The sequence below is a fragment of the Dunckerocampus dactyliophorus genome, chromosome 18 (assembly GCF_027744805.1).
Source record: "Dunckerocampus dactyliophorus isolate RoL2022-P2 chromosome 18, RoL_Ddac_1.1, whole genome shotgun sequence".
NCBI lineage: Eukaryota > Metazoa > Chordata > Actinopteri > Syngnathiformes > Syngnathidae > Dunckerocampus > Dunckerocampus dactyliophorus.
The window spans coordinates 5623485-5646984 of record NC_072836.1 but is presented as its reverse complement, the minus strand read 5'-3'; the positions used below and the strand labels follow the sequence as shown (position 1 = coordinate 5646984).

The following is a 23500-nucleotide window of genomic DNA, read 5'->3' as shown; positions in this document are numbered from 1 at the left end:
TGGATATGTTCACTGTGAGGTGTACTCACTTGTCTTGAAATTTGTTTCCCTCAAGGAACTACAGCACTGGTAGCACTCATGCGGCCCACTTATCAACACAGTTTACCTACTCACTTGTGTTGCCAGGTGTGTAGACAGTAATGGCTGTGAGTTTACAGTGGATAGTCAAGCTATACTGTATGTACTGAATTTTCATTTAGGCTTGCTCTAAAGACAATACAACCAATCAGACTGGAAAAAAATTAAAAAGCCGGAATCATAGCTTCACAATGTCAAGACATCCAAAAAGCCTTCAAAGCCAACACCTTGCTGTTGTTGTGCGTGCGTACAAAGGCAAGCGGAGGCAGAACAAATGTGTTTCAGAAGGTGCACAAGGGACAAAAAAACACACACACACACACACACACAAAACCTTGAAGGATTCTTCCTCTTTTTAAGGGATGCGCGTTTATCGGGTCAAAGAAGGCAAACAACATCACAAGCGAGCACACAAGTCATCTGTGGTGGAGCTCCAGGCTCTGATTGCTTCCCTTGTGTCGCTCCTGGCCGACGCTTATCAAAGAGCTCCTTTCATGAGAGGCGGGATCAACGCTCTGCTGGGCTCTGCTTTGGAGACCTGCAGGAGGGCGAGGGGGGCAACATAAAGTAGGCGAGGCGCAGGAAGTCAAAACTAGGACTCGGACTTCTCTTTAGACATCACTACCGCTGAAACATGACTATGTACAGGTTTTGGTTTGGGGTTTTTTTTTAGTCCAGACAGAAAGTGATATTTGAATATTTCTACATACAGTGCTGTGCAAAAGTTTTTGACTTGGTAAAACAGCAAGTGGTAGGATATGTTGCCATGTTAGAAAACTGCCATGTGGCCCAGTTCTCAAGGGAGGCGATCATACTCTGCTTCACAGTGTCATAGTACATGTTGGAATTAATCTTTTCCCTCAGTGAACCGCTGCTCACCCACTGCAGAGCAGCACTTGTGCAGCCCAAAGTTCATGATACCAACATCACCATATTAGACACAATTATTGGGCAGAGTCATGGCGATGGTATTGGCACAGTTTGGACTGGAAAGCTGTCATTGAATTTCCGCTATTAGACAGTATTGACTGTGTTTTCAGTCATTTAGTGAATCTATACTGCTATACAAGCTCTGCATCAACTACTCTAAAGTACAGTAATGCCTCGTTTATCGTGGTTAAAGGGGACCTATTTAACGCAGAGTTCCACTGATGTCTATGCAATCCAGACTTCCTTATACAGTATGAGCATGCCCAGGCAAACGATGTAGGCCTGCCCTCCCCCCGTTCTGCTTCGCTCTGTTCAACGTGTTAGCACGTATGACGCCCAGGAAATGGTTGTTCGGGTGTGCCTAAAGAGGCAAGCATCAGGCAGAACTGGTTGCAGTTGCTGATTCCCGGCCAACAAGAGAAAAATATGCTCATCTAGGTGAATTAGGTTAGGTTAGGTGAATTTCTGCAAAGTCGGATTCCATATTTATAAAAGGAATATTTTTGTAGTTTGAGCAACAGTTTTACGACCTCCTAAATACGCGTTTTAACATTAGATCCTTCTGGACATGAAATAACACCCCATAGTCACCCTTACACTCCTATTACCCAATATAGTAGACATAATAAGAGTAAATAATCCATTTAGAACATAAAGACTTGTACTTGTGTGTGTTGCTATAAATGTGTTTCCTAGGGGAGCTGAGGGGTAGGAGGCCAGGAAGTGACGCCTGGTATTCAGAGTTGAGTTTTAGCTTGGCGTGGGTTACTGCAGCAGCAGTAGCCAGTGGTTTTATTAGGGATTATTGTGCCTGTTGTGAGGTCATTCAAACCTAAAATAAAAGCCTGTTGTTCCTGTTATTTGTTGCACAGAACATTACGGTACATTACTGACACCTAGTGACCAGTGTAGAGTACTTTTACTATCTTTGAATGCGTCTTCTGAATGCCTTATACTGTATATGTATTTTATTGAATTTTGCCTTTTTTATGCTTGAAAATGCTTAATTTAGGCATAAAATATGAAACGTTTGCTTCAATTCAACCAGAAAATAGCATGATTTTTAAATTAATATATATTTGAAAAGCCGTGATAGAGTGAAGCCACACAATGCAAACCGCGAAGTGGCGAGGGATGGACTGTACTGTATAGCCAAGTTTACTTTCTATAGTTTAGTCCCTTGAAGTGTTTGGTGTGTACTCACTTTTGGGAGACACTCCATAACTAGAAGGCTTGTGTAACCTCCGCCAAGGCCCAACTGTGGATGCTTACATTGATGCCACAGTAAGTCCGATGTATTCCTGTATTTGCATCATTATCCAGATCCTCACCAAAATGCTTCCTTGGCCCCTGCACCACCCTCTTTACAAAAATTTAATCTGAATTTTTGGTATTTTTTACATACAGGTTAGCTGTGTGCAAAAAGTCATGAAAACAAAGCTAATGGTGACCCAAGACTTTTGCCAAGTGCCATACTGCTGGGAAAATGGATATGCATTTGCTTAGCGCTCGTTCCGCCTTGGTGATTTTTGCTGACTGGCACAATAATCCACAGAATATCCAGGTGGGATGCAGGAACAGTGAAGGACATGAAACACACTATAGAGAATATACCCCAAGGCTGTGTAGTCCAAATTGGTAACCCATACAGTGCCACTTTTTAGGGGCACAGTACCAAAAAAGTGATGCACATGATGACCCAAGAAGCGGTCTAATAGGGTTCAGATGCATGTTGTATTGTGTCATTACAGTGTTGTGTTATTCATGAGCACGTGTACGAACAAACGTAGTGTAAAGACTGTTTGAGCGTGATCGTTGCTCAGGATGCCATCACCCGTGACCTCCGTCGTTTCTCCTCAACCCAGCGGCAAAAAGCCCACTGGGGAGACGCTCTTTAACCCTTTGAGCGAGTGGGAAGTCGCTGATCCAGGTATCGCAGTAAATGCGAGCGTTGCCGCCATCTGCCTCGCCTGCAGCAGCGGCTTCTCGCTCTCTTGATTTTTCTTCTCCCTCGCCAAATAACGGCGTGACCTTTCTACCTCGGCCAGGACTGCGGCGTCGGTCACAGCCGGAGCCCAAAACTCATCTCCTCACTAAACGCTCCACGTCCCTCTTCCTTAGTGCCCATTTTCCCGCCCCGCCGTGAGGAAAGGTCATGTTTCTACAGTAGTCGTATGCAACACACTGTTTGCAGCAGTTATTGTTTGTGCGGCACAACACAATTAGTGGTGTAATGTATGTATGAATTCTCTTTTTACGTTCACTGTAGCCTACTTTTACTGCTTTAATTCACTTATTTGTTGTTGGTTTTATGGGTCTCAGGCCCAATCTTTAATGTTTCTTTGTTGGAAGTGTTTTAATATGTTTTGGTTTGGTACGTACATCAAGTCTTTCACATGTTAGAAATATTCAAAAAAGACAGTAGAAAATGTATTAACAATAATTAGATAAAATCGATAAACGATTTAGCTTCAGTATACCGTATTGATTTGTCATTATCATAACTTTACTTACTTTGTTTATTCCAACTATTGTAATGTTTTTATTGTTGTGTTTTATTTTAATGAATTCCTTTGAATTTTCTGTCATAAATTAGCAGCTTCAAGTTCATGAACCAAAGTTTTCTAAATGTTGGACACGTATTGACAAAAATAAACATAAGACAAAAGGCTGTATCTTGATTTATTATTAGTAGTAGTAGTAGTATTGTTTTTAAACACTACAAAATAAAAATCCACAGAATATCTAGGTGTCAAGTTTAAAAGTTATTGAGCCTCAATTTCCTAAATTTTCAGACACTGTATTGACAAAAATAAGACAAAATACTGTATTTTTAGTCATTATTATTTGTATTGTTGTTATTGTTGCTGTTTTTATTTTATTTTATTATTATTTTTAATTATTACATTTAGGTCATTAGTATTTCATACATTTTTTTTAAATTGGGTTCAAAAAATGCTCCAGAATAGTTCCAAACATTAACGGTAAAAAGCCAAACGTAGCTAATAAAGTGCGGTGACCCGTAGAAAAATATCCATAATTAGTGTTGAGATGGTGCTGGACCCTCAAATATTTAGATAATTGTTGAAAATTATCATTTTTGAATTGTACGCAGTGAACACAGAAAGTGAACAAACTATCAGTAACTGCTGTGACACGGAGAAGGGGCTGGCAGGAAATAAGCTTTGCTTCTTGCTACTCCTTTTCGCACATGTTGAATTGTGTAAATGTGTAAATGTTCAAAATAAACCAAGCCATTACCATTATTATTACTATTAGTAGTAGTAGTAGTAGTAGTAGTAGTATCATAGTGATTATTATAATCAGAGGTTTAGCTACGCTATTGTCGCTTTTTGTTGCCATGGCAATTAAAGACCTTGCTTCTTTTGTTGTCGTCCTATTTTTCCCCACGATGCTAAATGACATTGTGAAGTAACAATTATTTTTCTCTTCTTTTTTTTTTGCATGACCCCGGAGAGGTCCAGGCTGGGTTGCCTTCATGCAGGATCCTGTCAGAACCTCAGCTGGAGTCTGGCAAAGACATGGCCCGGTGTCGCTCCCAGCGTGGGGAGGAGGATGGTTACGGTTGCAGTAGCAGCAGCAGCAGCACATAAAACACAAAGGAATACTTTGCTGCTGCAACACTCTGTGGCGCTGACATCTTCTTTATAGTGGAGATGAAGAGTGACGCGTTGAAGCTCGTGGGCTCTTTTACTTCTACAACTTCAATAAAGAGGTAAGGGGACGCTGAAAAGTGGTTGCCTGGACACGCTGAAGCGTTATTGTCCTTAATGTCTTGTATATTTGTTCCCACTATAAGTGTTCCCACTTGGAGCCGTTGAGGGGAAATTAGGCAAAGAGTGATAAATGCGTGGCCTAGCATATTAATATCAACATCGCAGAGTCATAAGGTAGTAATGGCCGCCCCTCTTCAAGCTAAGTGGCAACAACGTTTTTTAAAAGGTCACAGCTCTTTGCCAAGATGGGGGGAGTCGCTTCAAGGTAGATAAAAGAGGTGTTTGTTTTGTAAAAAAATAGCTTCTCATCTACAAAAGCAAATGTTGGGAAATATCGACAGCGTCATGCCACACCATCTTAAATCACAATTCCACAAGTTTAGTCAAATTTTTATATGAAAAAAAATACCGTAGGTAGAAAGGCAAACGTGATTAGTAGTAAAACTTTATGATACAAAAGTTTAGCGAGCTAGCCGATGCAGCACGTACACCACGTCAAGGTGGAGTGGTGAGTACCTTTCCAGTGTGGAGCCTATCGTGTTTTTTCAAAAATATATTCATTAAGGAATCATGCTGTTTTGTGTTTGAGTACGGCCTATTAGTTTTTTTAAAAAATGCATATTGAAGCAGAATTGTACGTATTTTCAAGCCTCAAAATGGCTGAATGAACTAAAATACAAATAGACACGAACGTGATAAGTGCATTTCACACAAAGTAGGATTCCTTATTTTTGTACTTAGAGCACAGAAAACCTGTTTACGACTTTCTAAATATATTTTTTTACATGATTGATGATGAAAGCCCTCTAGACATGACGTAAGACCCCATAGTCACCTTTACACTCGTAACCTCAGCTAGCTTGAGTTGACTGTGTTGGCAGTGTGGAGAGTGCAAGTGACTGGCGTGAGTTGTGGCCGACAGCAGCTCCTGTGTGAATGTTCATTGCATGTGGTCTCTGCTTGTAAATAAAGCGATAAACACGTTAACATGGGATTACGGTAAAATAATATCACACAATCTTGAGGTTTGAAACACTGTCACACATGATGTCAACATAAGCCATAGAAGCTTTTCATTGCTTTTTTTGCGACCCTGATTCCAAAGCAAGAAGCAGTCTAAACAAGTTAGCGCCTTTGTTGCCAGCACCCTTAAGTACAGTTGGCGCCCCGCCTCTGTTACAGGTGTGATAACACATCAGATTGTGTTTAAAAGTATTGCTTATATCGAGCGCAGCACGGAAAAAAGGAAGAAAAACGATGGCTTTTTGAGAGGGGGTAGTGGTTTACGTCTTTTTACTCATTAAAAAGAGACACAGGAACCGCATCTGCAGTGTTATAGCCTTCATCATTCAAGTTAAGAGTGTTCAGAATGTCAAACTGCTACTTTAAAAGCTACCTCTACGTTATGATGGTAACTGGTTGACCCTGGAACAGACAAAGTCCGCTTTTGGAACCCATGCGCCATCTGTTGGATGTGTTTGGCCACTGCCTCACTTGGCCCTCATGCTAAATCACCACCAACCTTCGCATCGGGTAAACATTTATGATGTAAGCTAGCTTGTGTCGTGGCAGGACGTCCGCGGACTCATTAGATATCAAAGCGTCTTAAGGGAGGGCGAGGCTAGCCTGCACAACATCATTAATATGAGAGTCATTAATCGTGGAGCGGAAAATCTGGGAATAATGAGAGCCCGTGATTTGTCTCTTTGTTTCCGTGTGTTTGGGCACACATTTATTATTAATGCAAGGAAACAATTATGGGAAATATAGCATTTACACTGAAATGCTGTTAGTTTTGTGTTCTCTTTTCTCTGCGGCGTGCATTATGTGTGTGCTTGTGTGTCAAAACAGCTGACCTTGACCTCGCCCCGCTTTCTTTTTCCTCCACACGAGCATCTTCTCAGCTTCGATGCCACTGAAAGCTAAAGAATGTTTAATGTTCCCCAACCACGGTGAGACCCGGCGAGCAAAGGGGAGCGGCCCCAAAGACCGGCGCTAACCTCCCTACCCCCTCCCCCCCCACCCTGCCTTGAGAGCAGCATGGCAGTTCATTTAAATTCAGCAAGGAGACATCCCATAAATCACCAGCATTCTGACTAATGGCTTCTCCGCTGAGGGAAAACTCACGTCTCGCTACCTGGAGACGTCAGCGTCCGCTGCAAAAAGTGTCCCGCTATGCTAGTGTGTGTTTGTGCACTGACTGACTACACAAGGATCCCATGTGCTTGCTCCATAATTAGTCCTCGTCGTGCTAATGTGTGACACTGAAGTTACCTTGGACTGGACTTCCAGTACAACCTCAGGGTAGCGAATGCTTCATGTTTGAATTGCTTTGCAAAAATGCACTAAAGTGCTGCAATTTTTACATATATATAATGTGTATATACAGTATTTTACCCAAAATCTGACCATACTAACTACTATTTTTTCAGCCTGGATTATTGGGGCATGTCCTGTCATGTTGGCAACTTCAAACGAGCATCTGCGTGTGTGCACTTGTGATGCATATGAGTGCGCTTTGTTCACCAGTTATGTTGGTTAAAAGGACAAGAAGGTTTTAATGCTTTCAATATGCAGGAATATACAAGTGTTGGAATTTTCTGGATAAATAATAAGAAAGATATAAAGTTGGGGCGGGCGGGCGGGGGGGAGGGTAATGTCAAGTTCCGCCCACAACCTACAGTAGGTTCTGGGTTTTGGCACCCCTGATCTAGGGTGTCCACTAACAGCATTGCCGTCCGTTCAAAGAGGCTTCAGCACATGCTGTTGTGCGGAGGTGTACATATTGTGGCACACTGGAGCAGACAGGCTGGGTTGAGGTCATTGTGCGACTTGTTTGCGCACGCAGCACCTTGAGGCCATGTTTGCATCCTCGTTTCACCCCCGCCGCCCCCACTCATGGCCTGTCACTTCCCATATCACGGCATGTAAGACACGCACGGCAACCGCTAAATAAATCAGTGCCGTGATGGTTCTTGTGTCTATTAGAGACAATGCGTGCGTGTGTGTGTGTGTGTGTGTGTGTGTGTGTGTGTGTGTGTGTGTAGTGTAACTAGATTTCATGGCTTATTGCCGACTGGAATATGTTCATCGCTTCCATCTGACCGTGTGTGTGTGTGTGTGTGTGTGTGTGTGTGTGTGTGTGAAATGTGGTCAGAATACTACAAACACTGGGAGGGTGAGCGTGGTCAAGTAGCTACTTTCTGCAGACATTTAGGGTACTTTTTTAGGGTGTTTTTTTTTTTTTTTTTTTTTTTTTTTAAAGCTTATGAGTCCAGAAAAACAACCATCCCTGTTTGTGTAGAGGAGCACATACCTGTACGTACAAGTGCCAAGGCTGTAATTTGCATGCCAGGCCAGTAGGTGGTGACCGTGTAGACACAATGTCATGTACAAAAATGCACATCATACAGTACTTAGTTAATTTAGTTAGTTTGTGAATTCATTATTTAGTTTGTGTTAATTAGTTAGTTTTAGTTGTTAGTTGGCTAGTTCATTATTTTGTTTTTGCTCGTATTGTTAGAAAATGAGTTACTTGTTAGTTAGTTGTTATGAAGCTATTGGGTTGTTATTTAATTGCTTTATTTGTATTATTTACTCGTTATTTCTTTTTAATTTATTGTATTTGTAATTTTCTTATTTTATTAATTTGTTGTGTTTTTTCTATTTATTTTAATATTTATTTTATTTGTCATTTTGTTATTTTATTCATTTATTGGTTTAATTTTTATTCTTTATTTGTTTTGGGGGTTTTTTTATATTTATTTTATTTGTCATTTGGTTGTAGTTGTTTTTTTAGCTGGTTAGGTAGATACTATATTTGTTATTTTGTTTTAGTTAATGACTTTTTTAGTTGGTTGTTTAGTTATTACGTCCGCCATGTGCAGCGCAAAGTGCCAGCGCAGAGCGGAGGTTGTGTTTTTGCCGGCGTTTATCTGTTTGTTTGTTTGTTTTTGTTCACAATAACTTGAAAAGTTCTGAATGGATTTGGATGAAATTTTCAGAAATTGTCGGACACGGGATATAGAAGACCTGATTAAATTTTGGGGGTGATCCGGATTACCGTCCGGATCCAGGAATTTTTTAAAGGATTCTTTAACATTGCGAGATAGGACCATTTTGCGGCATTTGTGCATATAACTCCACCAAAAATGGTCAGAGCACTTGGGAAAAAAAAATACAGGACAAGATTCCAACAGGTTCTACAAAGTATGAAAGACTGATCCAAAAAAATGTAGGATTATAATTTTGGTGTGCATCACAATATGGGGGGGGGACTATGGCGCTTGGAGGAGGTCTGCACTTTCCGAGTGCTTCTCTAGTTTAGTTATTTTTTCTTAGTTGGTTAGTCTAATTGTTACTCTTTTTTTTTTTAGATAATTAGTTGTTTCCTATTTGGTTAGTTAGTTATTAGACAGTATTTACCAACAAATACAGTTATCAAATAAATATTAAATCATATCTAATATTTTACAAGGTTTGTTTTTAGGAAAGTGCAATGATGCAGAGTACAACAGTAAGAGTTTGAAGAGTGGGAATTATTGGATTTTTAGTGAAGTTCCTTATTGGCTGCATTGCAGGATCAGTCGTTGCAGTTTATCGCCTCGTTTCCCATCTCTCCTTAACAATGGCGGCACACTGCCCTCGTCTTATCCACTTGTCTTAGTCCGTTTATGTATTTCACCTCAAAAAAACAAGCGTCCAAGATTTTTAGCTCCGGTTTCTCCTTGGCACTATCGCTTGCCACTGTATTTGTTTGCTGAGTAGACACATGACTGCATTGCGAGGCATTTACACTTCCTGTCCTTCACTTAACGTGTACCATGCGGGTACGCCGACTCTGACTACAAATACATGTACTGTTACACCCATAAGTCACTACACAGGTTCAGCAGCATGGCGCCTTGCAGTGCACAGTGTGAGACCTCCCTGTAAGACTACAATCTCTGAGTTGTGATCCCAGTGTGTGGTGTCGTAAAGGAAGCAGACAGAGGGGTCACTCCTCATCCTCAAATCCTCCTTTTTTTTGTCCCCCCGTGTGTGTGTTTTCCTCTTCATCTGCTCTAATCCAATCTCATTAGCCCCATGAATGGAAGGCTCTCTGTGTGAATCCATTAACAACGCCCCCCACCCCCTTTCTGTCTCTGTAATCTCTCTAACCCCGTGGGATTAATCACCCACGGAGAAGAGAAATCGACCCATTTAATCGCTAAGAGATGTGACAAAAGCGCCGCAAGTGGAGGATGTGCTGGGAAATTATTGGCCAATTGATATTCACTGGACTAGAGCGAGAGAGAGAGAGAGAGAGAGCGAGCTGTGGGAAAAGTGAGCAGGTAGTAACGCACATGTGGAGGAATGCTTGCCTAATTAGGAGAATTTTTTTTTTTTATTTCCTCCTCCAAAGAGGTTATGTTTCCATTGGCCAGGGATTCTTTTTTGGGGGGTGTTCTGTTTTTTCTGTAATCTATCTGGATTTTTTAGGTAACTTTTCTGCCAAGGATTTTCCTGTAAAATGATGATGATATGATCGTATTTTTTGCTTTTTATTTATCTTTTGGAATGTTTTTTTTAAATAAAATATTATAACTTTGGTATTTCAGCTTTATTCTTAATATGTTATATTTATGATTATAAATATATTTAACAATTTTATTATTATTATTGATTTCAGTGTGCTGCAACATCACGAAATAAACAAAAAACGGTCCTGATATAAATATATCTGTCCTGAAATAAACAATGAATATCAATATAACAATTCCTAAAATTATTAATTTAATAATTTATGCAGTAATAGCGCATTTAAAGGGTTATTTAAATTTGGCATAAAATGTGTATTAAACACATGTTTTACACATTTATTAAGCTTTATGTGTCCAGAAAACCTTTAAAATTCCTGCTAAAAATACCAACCGTTACTAATGCTAAAATAATGCTAATGCTAAGACACGCACAGAAACTCTCCCAAAGGCAAGAAAGTCCCGTTTAATAAAGATTGATGCTAATTTGGGAGGCGCTTCCAATGGTTGTGTCCTTTGAATTAGACCACAGTCGGTAATGTGACCTCACACTGAGGGTGACTGAGGGGTCGGCCAGTGTTGTTAACCCTCCAATAAAACCTGTCTCCCTTTCGAAAGGCTTTGCAAAACCCCACAATTACCCCCCTGACATTTTTTATTACATGATTTATGAAGTGAGTTTTGCATGCCTCCCTCTGTATATGGAGCAATAAAGGAGGAATTAAAGGCCCGTGTCCAAGTGTGACGGAGCTATTGATGCTCTGGCACAGACCCTCGCGGTGGCATGGATCATTTTCTTCCGCTTCCTCCTTTAATTGGCCATCCATGTCACCTCGCAGCTGCTTCTGTGACAAGGTGATCGTTAGACGCATCTCACTTTGACACGCCAGGTAATCTCAGCAAACACACTTTTAAAAAAAAAAAAAAAAAAAAAGCACCCGCTGGGCCGTGTCAACGCACCTGCCACTACTGTCACCAAGTGCTTTACAGCTGCAGCCACAGATTATTTTGCTATAGATTACTACTCTGTATTAAATGTAAAATATCTCCGTTTAAGTGGACTGCTATTACCAGGGTCATGTGGTCAGTTGTATCAATTTCGCTGTGAATCAGTACTCTGTATTGAATATAAAATATGCATAACTGAATTTAAATAGACTGGTTTGACATTTTTTCACAGCACATGTGTGCTTGGCCACTTGTTGCTCGGCAGAGTACACGGAGGAACCATCCAATTTCTCAACACGGCACACGCCAGTTGGTCTTAAGATGCTGTTTCCTTGGCAACACAACAGAGAAAGGACAGGGAGAGTCGGCAGTGAACACACACAGACCCACACGAAAGACATCATACCCAAAAACGGTCAAATAAATAGGATCCGATGGTAAGAACTATCATCTGTATTCAGTGTAAGACATGCATAACTCTTTTATCATTGGGCACGCCTGAAGTGTGCATGGTCACCTGATGCTACTGTCGGTGAAATTCCCTCGGCACCAAGTGCACCCCACTTTAAGAGTGACAGTCGGCCCTAATATGCAGTTTCCTGTCCAGCAGACAAAACACAGGGAGGGTCGGCAGAAACAGCCCTAAAAAATATTGGCAAAAATAGCAAAATGGATCCAACAATTAAGTTTAAAGCTATCAATCTCTACTCTGGCTTTTGCATCGGTCGCTGGTGCGGTCGTTCGTCGGTAGGCGGAATTCATGGGGCACTATCATGTGTGCCCAATTTTTAAAAATGACGAAAGGCATTTTTAATACACAGCTGAGAAAGGATCAGGAGAGTCGGCAAGAACAATCAGAGAAAGTCGACGGACACCAAATCAGTTAACACATCAATGTCCCAGTTGTAGTCGACTAAAAAGTAATAATAATTCATGGGATGCACCTGATTGGCATCACTATTTAAATGCCACTAAAGAGTTTTTAGCTGCAGCCACATGGGAGGAAGAGGGGGGCGTTATGAAATATTAATACCACCTGGAGAGTCACGCCCAAACGTACAGTAGATCGTCAGCGGGGGCCAAAGCGGCGTGGAGGCTGAATACACAATGTGGCGTTCGCTGAGCATTCATTAACCTTTTTTGCTGCTCTTACCGGCGCTCGTTTGGCTGCCTTATTCAGAAAAGATGGCCGCCGTCGTCGAAGCCTTATCTTGATATTCTCTCCCATTCCCCATCCCATGAGTGCACTGAGGATGCCAGGGATGGGGAGGGGAGCCGGGGGCTGAAAGGTTAGCGCTTGGATAGGGGTTCGAACCTCCGCCCTCCAACCTTACTTCATCTTAATTGCAAATGTCACAGCGTCCAGGAGAGGGGCCGCTTCAGAGTGCAGGAGGGATGCGAGGAGGGTGAGGAGGGGTGAGGTATGAGCATAAGGAGCGAGGACAAAAAGAAGCAAAGCCTGTTCTCATGAGAATTTAGTTGGATTTTGTACAAAAATGTGCAATAATTAGTAGAAGTGGACTCTCTAAAGGCTGCTTAAACTTCCATTTAGCCCAATTCTCAGTTTCCCCATAAGAAATCATGGAAATCAAATCCCGAAATAATCATGTTTCATTTAAATGAGCTGCAACATCACAAAATGAATGGCCATTAAATACTAAAAATAAGAAATAAATATGCATATAAATAAATAATAAAGCGTTGTGTGATACATACATCGGTCCTGAAATAAATATACTGGTTCTGAAATAAATAATAAATAGCTTAAATCTAATCATTTAAAAGTAACAATTCACAGAAGAAATAATGGCAAATTTCATAAATTATTTCACATTTTGATTAATTAATTCATGATTTAATGACGGTCATTATTTGGCTTTGTGTTTATTTATTTCCATACAAATGTGACTATTGTTTTTTTAAACCTGTATAGTTTCAGGTATGTAGGAGGGTTGTGAACGATAAACCGATGCAACTGGATATCCGGAGATGTGCGGCTGCATCCGTAGCAGCCTCCTGGATCAGTAAGAATCAGACATAAATCAACAGATGAACACATGAATCCATTGTAGGGACATGCACCGGGTATCGCAAGACTAGCAACCAGTGGATAGTCCGTCTTTTAAACAACGTGAGAGCCTGGGCTGCCCGCGAAACGATTGTCGCGGATGCTCTGTACCTTAGCATAACTGAAGAGGAGAATGGATCGAAATAGCGTTACAGGGTTAACTTCTTTTTACACTTGTATGACCGTTAACATATGAAAACTGCCTGTTCAGCTAAGAAATCGGTGGATTGGAACTTTTGATGTGTCAAGCCCCCATGTGGAAAAGAGTACAGCTTTTTTTTTTCTAAGTGACAAAGTGAAAGAAGACGAGCAAACAAGCATTCAAGCAAGGCAAAGAGAAGGCTTGATGGTTTGACACGCTTTATTTTGTGCCATCAGCCAGCGGCCTCTAATCACACGGCGTGGGAAATAGCAACACATTTGTGTTGCGGTGTCGTTGTTGTTGCTCTGAGACTCGTTCCTCTCGATGCTCATCTGAACGATAACAACAGGACCCTCGCTGACGATGATAATGAGACATTTCTCTGAAGGGTACCAAGATGCTATCGTCATCTTTTGACACAGGATGCTAACAGCTGAGCCTGTCATGAGCAGCGTCTAATTATGGGACGGCAGCAATCGAGATGGTTCATCTCTTTGAAGAACACGCTGTCATTTAGGTGAGACATTGGAATTGGATCATAATAGGATCATGTAGTCGCGTCTTTTTGTGTTGATGAGCAGCATGCAAAACCAATTCAATGAAAACATCACAGAGGGCTACACTGCCCCAAACACCAGAGAAAGGACAGGGAGAGTTGGCAGTAACAAAGCTTGATGGACGCACTAAATTATTCTCAAAAAATAGCAAGATAAGGATTCACTACTCTGTATTAAACATAAAACATAAAATATGCAAACCTGAATTTAAATGGACTGGTGTTTGTGGTCATTTGTTGCTAGGCGGAATTCACTGGGCCCCATATTTTGTACCCAATTTTTAAAGAATGACATACAGCTTCATCTGTTGTTTCTTTAACAGCTTGGGGCAGAGTATGCTGCTGCCCCACACTGCAGAGAAAGGACAAAGAGAATCGGCAGAAACAACACGTTTAACAGACATACAGTAAGTAAATTACTCTCAAAAATAGCAAAACTAAATATGCAGAGATGATCATATTTTGCCATAAATTAATACTCTGTATTAAATATAGAATAAGCATGCCTGATCTGATTTTTAAGGGACTGGTTTTATCTTTGGCCACCTTACAAGTTTGCATAGTCACTTGTAGCTAGGCAGAATTCACGTGGCACCATTATGTCCCAACTGTAGTCGCCTGAAAAAAACAATTACAAATTAAAAATATTAATTAGTTTTCAAAAAAATTGCAAAAACATTATTACAATGCAAAAAATAAATGAGTAAATAAAGTTATTTGTGTAAATAATAATAATATTTTTTTTTAAACTTAGCACCAAGTGGAAATAATAATTAAAAAAAACAATAATAACACAAAAAATAAAATGGAATAAAGTGGAAATACCAAAAATAAAAAAATAAGCCCTGTAGTACTGTAAGTACTCTACTAAAACTGCCCATATTCAAGAGAAGCCATGCTTGCTTTTGTTTTCCTCCATCACGGTTGCTGAGATTCATGACCTACCAGCAACAAGCCATCAGGGAGTGATTGAGCTCTTTTGGCCTCACTTTTGATGAGCTCCCACTGTGTCTATTATTTACATAGCTGTCTGTCTACGCGCTGCAACAACACCAACACCTGACACCATACCCTCCTCCGCACAGATTGATGTCAACTTGAGACACCGGCCAGACAGCTACTTTAATACATCTTGATCACCGTGCATCGCATTGCCTCAATTCCCTCATTTCCCTTTTATTTTGTTCTCTACACGTTGATGCTGATGATGCACCATCATGAGCAATTAGGGAACTCGTACATGCACCATGTCTTGCCTGATTATTGTTGCAGTCAATGCATGGTGAGGAAATTAGCATGCAGGCCTGGACTGTAGCAACACCGCGTGTCTTCTCTGCACATCCTCTCAGCACCCAAGGGTCACTCCTCTTAGGAACACAGAGAGAGGCCATTAGTGAGGAGGTCAACACCTTGAGACGTGTATCTCCACTGTAACGCCACGCTATGAAAAACCCATTTAGACCTAATTTGCTGAGTGATATGTCTACATAAAAGTTGATAACCTCTGATAAGGATGTTTGTTTGTTTTCTGCATGCAGCATAGACCAAATAGGAACCCATCATATACTGTCTTGGGTCGCTGCATCATCTAGCAGAGAAAGGACAGGGAGGGTTGGCAAGAACATAGTGACATAGAGTAACAGACTCCATAAAAGTGGCGCCAATGAAGCAATGTAATACATAATATAATACATTATAATTACTCGTTTACTTAAATTACATTATGTAATTAGGGAAAGCTAAAATCTTGATAGTAATAAGTAATAAAAACACAAAGGTTTGTCTTTAAATAGATGTATAATGTTGTTTTTTATTACAAATATCAGAGGACAGCTGAACAGCCTTGGACAATAAACATTTCAAAGCGCACGTGCATTGTTTTTTTACTCGGTTCAATTTAAAAGTCTGTTTGTCCAGTTATGTTTGTTCACTGTACTTTTCTCCAAGTTAATGTTAAAATCTCATCTAGTCTTGTTCTCCTGGACCCAATCTCGTGCATCGTCTCGTCTCGCGAGTTGGGTGTCTCGTGACACCCCAAGTAATTATTATAATTATATAGCGAACTATGAAACCATCTGGGATTAGTATACTGCAGTATAATTTAGGAATTGAAAATGTTTGAATATAAATAAGTAAATGAATACATAAAGTAAATACTTAACATCATAACCTGAATAAATAAATATGTTAATAAACTGAAGTGTGTGGATTTTTGTCGCTTACTATTTTTGTCACGAGTAATAATGGATGAATCTTCAGGACCAAATTCAGTCGTACTGTATGCAAGAAGTGCGTGCTGAACCAAATGAGGAATGTTCATCCTTAGTGGAGGTACTGTATGTTGTTTAGCCCTGCATCATTGCATTGTGTGCGTGAATAACAATGAGTCAGCGGTCTACTGTGCTTGGACTGGGTCTCGTCTTCACCTAATGCATGATGAATCAAAGGGACGTGTATGTTTATCAGGATGGAGGATGGGAAAGTTGTCTCCCTGGCTCGCTCAAAGCTCACTCAGCATCTCTGGAAGCACCTGAGAGCATCCGAAGTGGAACGAGGCCGAGACTTTGGGGAGGTATCTTCACACACACCCCCCCTCCCACTTACAAAAGGAATGCCAGAGGAGGGCACTGGCATGGTGTCTGGCCCTCAGCGGAGACTGTGTCACCATCTGGCGTCTGTCATTGAGGGTATATAATGCATCGCTGCCATCTCTTCTGGACTCTCTTGCCTGAGATCCCCCCCCCCCAGCCCCCCCACCCCACCTCCCTTCAACATATCTTGGCCCCGCTGTGAAGATGGACGAGAACCTGCTGTGGGATTATGTACTGCGAGCTGCTAATAATGGTGAAGAGTCTCCTGGGCTCGCGCTCCCGAAGCAGCGGCGCAATAAAGCCAGGAGCTTGGAAGCGCACGGCTATTTAATGGAAAGGGAAGCTTGTGAGCCGCTGTGCTATATTTATATATATTTACAGCCTGCCTCTCTGTTTGAGCCAACCCTCACCGCATCCCCCCTCCTTTGTCACCTTTGGAGGGGACCTGGCATCTTCTTGTTCCTTGCTCGCGACGTGGGCGGCTGCAGACACCACACAGACAACAAACAGTCCGCGTGAGTCATTATCACAACTTCACAAGTCTAAGAAAATATGAACTAGCGAGAAAAAAGCAACATAATATGAACCGATTCCATTTTTTGTTGCTAGGTGGAATTCATAGGGCAACACTGTATCTGCCCCAAAGCTCAATCAAAAATAACTGCCATAGAACAGTCATGAGCTGTGCTGTTTACTTGGTAACCGGACCGGAGCAGGAGGGGATAGAGAAGAAGAGAAAAGAAAACGGAGGGGGGAGTGCGGGGACAAGAAGGGGACCATAAAGACAGAGACAAGGACAACGGCAACAACAACAATTGCGACAACAATAACAAAACAACAGAAACAAACAGGACTGCATCAGCAAATGTCTGTGATGGCTATAGAGACCATGACGGAAAGGACAAAATAATATCAACAACAATGATAATAGTGCATTGAAACAGTCATACCTATTAGTAGTAATAGTAGTGATGAAATTATTAACTATGATAGTGATCAGAATGACAATAACTGTAATGCACACAATTGTAAAAACTATAATCATATTGACGACATCACCGTCACTGTAAAAAAAACAACATAATGAAAGACTCAATTATTTGAACTATATTTCATTTGTATGTTTGTTATATGTATGTGCAATAATGTCTCAACTCAACTCTGTATGACATATAAAAAAATACACAAAAGTAAATTTTTATGATTAAATAAATTAGTGTTAAAAAGCAAATAAAGCAATATAAAAATAACTATATAAAATTTGAAAAAATTGAAAGATGTAATGTTTTTACTAAACATTTTTACTATATTTTATTTTAATAAATAATATATACATATCAGCATATTTTTTAATGGTAAAACTAAAAATATGTGACAGTAAGAAGCTTTTTTCAATGGACGTGGTGGGGCACTAACCCACCAGCCCCTAATGTAAAATTGCAGCTGTAGAAGGGAAGGGAATCGATGTGTTTATTTTATCGTTCTATTCCCCAATTTCTCACTGGCAAAAGCATGAATTTTATTGACAAAATTCAGATGTCCAGGAGTTGAATGAAGGTGTGCAAATGAGGCCTTGGCAGTGGTCTGCTGCGTCACATAGCTTGCATATAGGCAACACCGCAGGAAGTAAGGCAGATACTGGGGTTCAAAACAGCATCTCTCCTTGCAGTAGCGCATGTTTTTGTTAGCGCCGCAGCCCTCAAACTCTTCCAACTTGGCCTCTTCGTACCATCTGCCTCATGGAGGAGTCATGATGACGGCGACACAACAGGGCCACTGTTTTGTTGTCTTGTTCTATTTATTCCTCGATAATGAGAAACCAGCAGAGGGACCGGGACGGCGCTTGCTGCCAAACGTCCAAGTCTTCTTCCTCGCCCATATGGCTTAGCAGCGGGGTGACAGATCTTCACAGGGTCGCACTGCGTCCACGTTCTTCTTTTTCATTCAAGTGCTTCTCCGTGAAACGAGATGTGCTTTCATTGTCACAAATCAACCAGGAAGACAACTCACAATTTGACTGCCACCGCCATAATTCTCTTTCCGCCATGCGGGCTACTTTGTCCACACACACTAATCCCAGCTTTGGCCGTGTGTGTGTGTGTGAGTGTGTGTGCGGAGAAGAGCTCCATGCGACTAATTGCACACTCTTGGAAGGTTCGGGGGGGCACAGATTGAGGATGTCATGCATGCAAATGTTTAATTCAGCGCTCCCGACAAGCTGAGACGTTTTAAGTCGAGCGTGAGGTCCGTGCTGGGGCGAGGGCGGCGGCATGAGGCTGGCTCAAGAGGGGCTCATGTGTAATCTCCCCCAAGTGTCGCAAACATGGACGCAGTATCGTCTGATGTTGTTGTCGTTGCAGAGTTCATGAAATGAAAATGTGTTGACTGTAGAGTGGACACACTTGAAACTTACTTCATGATGAACTTTCATCTGCAGCTGCTTGCATCACATATACCGTAATTTCCGGTGTATAAGACGCACTGTAAGCCGCACATGTCCATGTCATGTCCATGTCATAAAATGGCATATTGTGGTATGAGAAAAGTTATGATGAGCTTGTCAACCCGCAGGAAGTCATTACTCAATATAACAGTCTGACTCACGGTGTCATCTTACAAAGAACGCTAAAATCATCTCACAACAACTTAACACTCAAAAGGTAGCTAAGAAATATACAAGTACCAAAATGAGTTTAAAATTAAAAAAAACAACTATTTTAACGTTTTGCCATAATGCATTTCGTCCCACAAAAGCATTTCATTGGTTATGCTTGCCAAGGCGCTGCAATGCTGCCTATGTCCACCAGAGGGAGCCAGAGGCGTCCAGAGGGAGGCTGACATTATTGCGTTATTTCTGTGGGATAGCCAAAGAAATGCTTTGCTGGGACAAAATGCATTATGGGAAAACATCAAAATTGTTGTTGTTTTTTTAAAGTCGCGGCTTACACACCTGAAATTACGGTAGCAATAATAATAATACAGCATATTCATAGCCTACTCTGTTTCCCTATGAAACATAACAGTATAAATATCATACCATGTGACAGCGATTCTCAACAGGTGGCTCAGGATCCAGAAGTGGATTGCTGTCCCCAGCTCATCAAAAATGACGTTACAATATTAAAAACATTTAATGGGCATCTTTCTCCTGGTGTATACTATACTCAGCACACACATCCATCCATCTTCTACCGCTTATCCGAGATCGGGTCGTTTTTTTTTCCCCTTAAAGTCCAACAGAGTCTGTTCAACCATCCCATAAGAAATAATGGAAATAGAAATAATCCATTCCAAGGTCAAACTGTGGCCATCTTACAACATTTATTTACTGTACCTGCAATTTTTCATACAAGTGTAACAATAAGCTAAACGCTTCAACATAAAGAACAATCAAACACTGAGGCATCTCAATTTTTAGCATTCTTAAAGTGCAAAAATAAGTTAATCACTTGATAATAAAAGGTGAAAACAATTAACTACATTAACTTGGATAATGCTGTGCAATTTAGTCAATACAATAGAGAATGAGTAAAGTATATCATATTTTAGACATACGACTATTTTGGCTAAAACGTGCTTCATCATCCTGTGCAAGCTAATAATACTTGTCATGTATTCATCCATAGCTTAATCAGAGTTCCGGTAGACCCAGGTCATCACACTGGGTTGTTTTTCTTCACATCTGGAACAGTCCATATCCTGGCGGGGGTTTCGAGGAAGACCAATTGGAGTCCAAAAACAAAAGAGCGAAGCCCCCACGGAGCTCACCTGTGGAGACGTGACCTCATAGACTGGACCTGCCAAGCACACACAGAGCGTCATTCGCGATTATAGACGTCCCCCCCCACTCCCCCCACCGCAGGCCCCAGGTAGGACCACGCCTGTCTGAGTGTATTAAAGTCATCCTAGTAGTACGTCTTAATTAAAATGTATGGAGACATTTACGTCACATGAACTTTATGTGGATTATTTATTATTCCAAGACTGGAGAGCATCTTGGTACAGTTCAATTCCCTCTGATGATAATACAGCTTTGATTGGCACTACCAGAAAGGTATTCATTTAACAATATATTTATTCTTGGACGTGCAGTTTGCACTGTACCGCAGTAGACTTAGAGCTGTTTCTAATATGATGTTATTGAACTGCATAAGGAGCTGCTAGCTAAGTCGTTCTGCAGTGCCCCACCCCATCCAGCAGATGGAGCTGAGAGGAAAAAGAGCTTATAACTTTTTCATTGCTGTTTCAAAAATGTTGGCATATAATATTTATTTCAAAAAAATATATAGCTGCATTTTACACATTATATTTTCTTTCATGTTATTTCGTAATCCTTGTGATTAATAGATTCACGCATCCCGCTAAGAAAAAAATACAGTAAAAATTTTAAAAATATAATATCTTATCATGAAAAGAAAAAAATCCTAGTTTTTAAAAATGTATTTCTATTTTTGAGTTTTTAAGTGTTATATTTAATTTAACATGGTATATTTTTTCATGTGATTATATAAGTCATGTATGAAACACTACGAAAACTAAAATACAGTAAAAATGTCATATTTTGCAAACCAAAACTTTTGAAATATTGAAAACCTTTGTTAACAAAAAATAGATGTGCTTCTTTTTGTTAAGTACTTGTGAGTTTTTGTGTATTATATTTTATTTAATATGTTTCTTTTTTCCCAAGATGGATACCATTCATGCATCAAACACTAAGGAAAAAACAAGGCCAAAATATCATCATGCAAACGAAAAAAATTGGAAAAAAAAAAAAAAAAAGTACTTTTGAGTACTTTTAATGTATTATATTTTATTTATAATGGCATGTTTTTACCTGAAATTAATACAACTTATGTGTCAACAAGCCATTTTTGTTAAGTACTTTAGAATTTTTATGTATTATATGCAAAAAAAAATTGTTTTTAAAGTAAAATCCAGCTCAAAAACATTTTAGTTTTTTTGCTAAGTACTTTTGCATTTTTATGTATTATATTGTATTGACTACAATTCATGCATCAAACATTAAGAAATGAAATAACATACATTAAAAAGTAACAATGTTCCCGACATTACAGCATTATTACTTCAACCATAAGTAAGCCCAATTTCACAATACGACATTTCCAACATCACCACTTCAATCTTTCGATGCAAACGTGACATGTGTGTTTAGATTAATTGACTTTTTTTTTTTAGTAGCAAACCAGTCAACGTTGCTAACGTTTGATTTATACCGTGACGATATAGAAGAACGATGAGGAAAAATAATCTAAACATCTTCAAGTGAAACATCGTACACAAGTGTTAGCGCATCCATTTGTCATCAGGGACTTGCGGAATGGGTCTTTCCAATCAAAACGTGCATTTTGCAGCCTGTACGGGAAGATAACTTTAAGGGAACGTACAGTAAAGGATTTCACTCGTCACTCACCAGAACACGAACACTTTGGATGGGTTCCAGTAGGTTGCTTTTAAAAGACATTAACACTTCCTGTGAGGACCATGAGAGCGTTTGGCAGCTGTGCAGCATATTGAGACGTTTAACGAGAACACATGGACAAAGATGCAAAGCGAGCTAAAAAAAAAATAGACTCGTTAATGATTACGAGTGTTTGAAAGTAGAGAGGGAACAGAGTGACCGAGGACGGCGAGAGAACTGTACTGACATGTTTCTAATATTATGACTAACCCTAATGGACCATACATCACGAAACTTGCGTAATAATAAATATGTGTCATCATTACTCCACGTATCCGGCCAAAAAATTATCTAAAATCTTCCACAGTTGGGAAATGCATTATAGTTGAAATTCTAATTAGTAGAATTAAAAGGGTGTATAATTAATACAATATATTTTTTTTAAAAATAACTCAAGTTAGAAATTTTGCAACAACGCAGAGAAAAATCACGCAAATGTAAAGTCAAACGCCCCTTATGTTACAATTTGATAGAAATATCTGGAAAAATACAGTCCCTGGCGATGTTAGGTTTTTCAGAAAATTAATGAATTGATAAATTATGGCTGTTTTGTGGTAGACTATGGTTTATCATTAATCAAGACATATTGAAATACAAGCGATATGTACAATTTTGGTCACTTTGTGGCAGTAATGACACAAAACATTGAGACATTGCCTTACATTACGTTACCTTAACACTCCATGAAGTCATTGAAGCCATGGCACGTCCGACATGACAGAGCGAAAAAACGTTTTCCTCCCATCCCGTGCAGAAGTGGTACGTTTTTGGCTTCTTAAATTTAGAAGAAATAAATCTGATGCTAACTGGTTAGCTCGCAAGCTTGTTAGCTCGCTCGCTTGCTAGCTAGCAGCCATCTCGAGTCCCTGCAACGTAAGAGTCGCAATGTGGTGTAAACAATGAATAACAGGGGTGTAACGGTGACTAGGGATGTTATTTCATGTCTGCAGGGTTGTAATAATGTTAAAAACCCTATTTAGAAAGTAAACAGATTTCTATGCTCTATCTACGAAAATATTCCATGTATTAACATTGAATCCTATATTGCGGAAATTCATTTAATGTTGTCGTGATACATCTTTCCATGATATACAGTCATGGGAATAGTGATTAGACCACCCTTGTTTCTTCAGTTTATTAACTCATTTTAATGCCTGGTACAACTAAAGGTACATTTGTTTGGACAAATATCATGATGATAACAAATCTAGCTCATAAGAGTTGAATTTAAGAGCTGATATCGAGCAACATCCATGGTTTTCTTCATGATAACCAAAATCACTTAAGTTATTACATGAATAGCTATAGCACTGTACTGCCAAAAAATGTAACTCTTATGAGCTATTTTTGTTGTCATTGTTATGTTTGTCCAAACAAAGGTACCTGTAGTTGTATCAGGCATTAAAATGAACAAGAAACTGAAGAAACAGGGGTGGTCTAATCATTTTCTCC

General features: G+C 40.0%; 1 protein-coding gene across 4 annotated transcripts in view; it reads left to right on the top strand.

Moving 5' to 3' along the window:
- LOC129171388 (uncharacterized) overlaps positions 1–23500 on the top strand; it is a 148644-nt gene that overhangs the window by 111257 nt on the left and 13887 nt on the right. For 2 of the 4 annotated variants that reach the window (XM_054759991.1, XM_054759989.1), the window contains exons 3-5: positions 4488–4744; positions 14302–14385; positions 20196–20438. The gene's annotated coding sequence lies outside the window, so the exon portion shown is untranslated. Of the gene's footprint in view, positions 1–4487; positions 4745–14301; positions 14386–20195; positions 20439–22699; positions 22808–23500 lie in introns of those variants that run through there. The other 2 variants (XM_054759992.1, XM_054759994.1) reach the window with 2 other exon arrangements.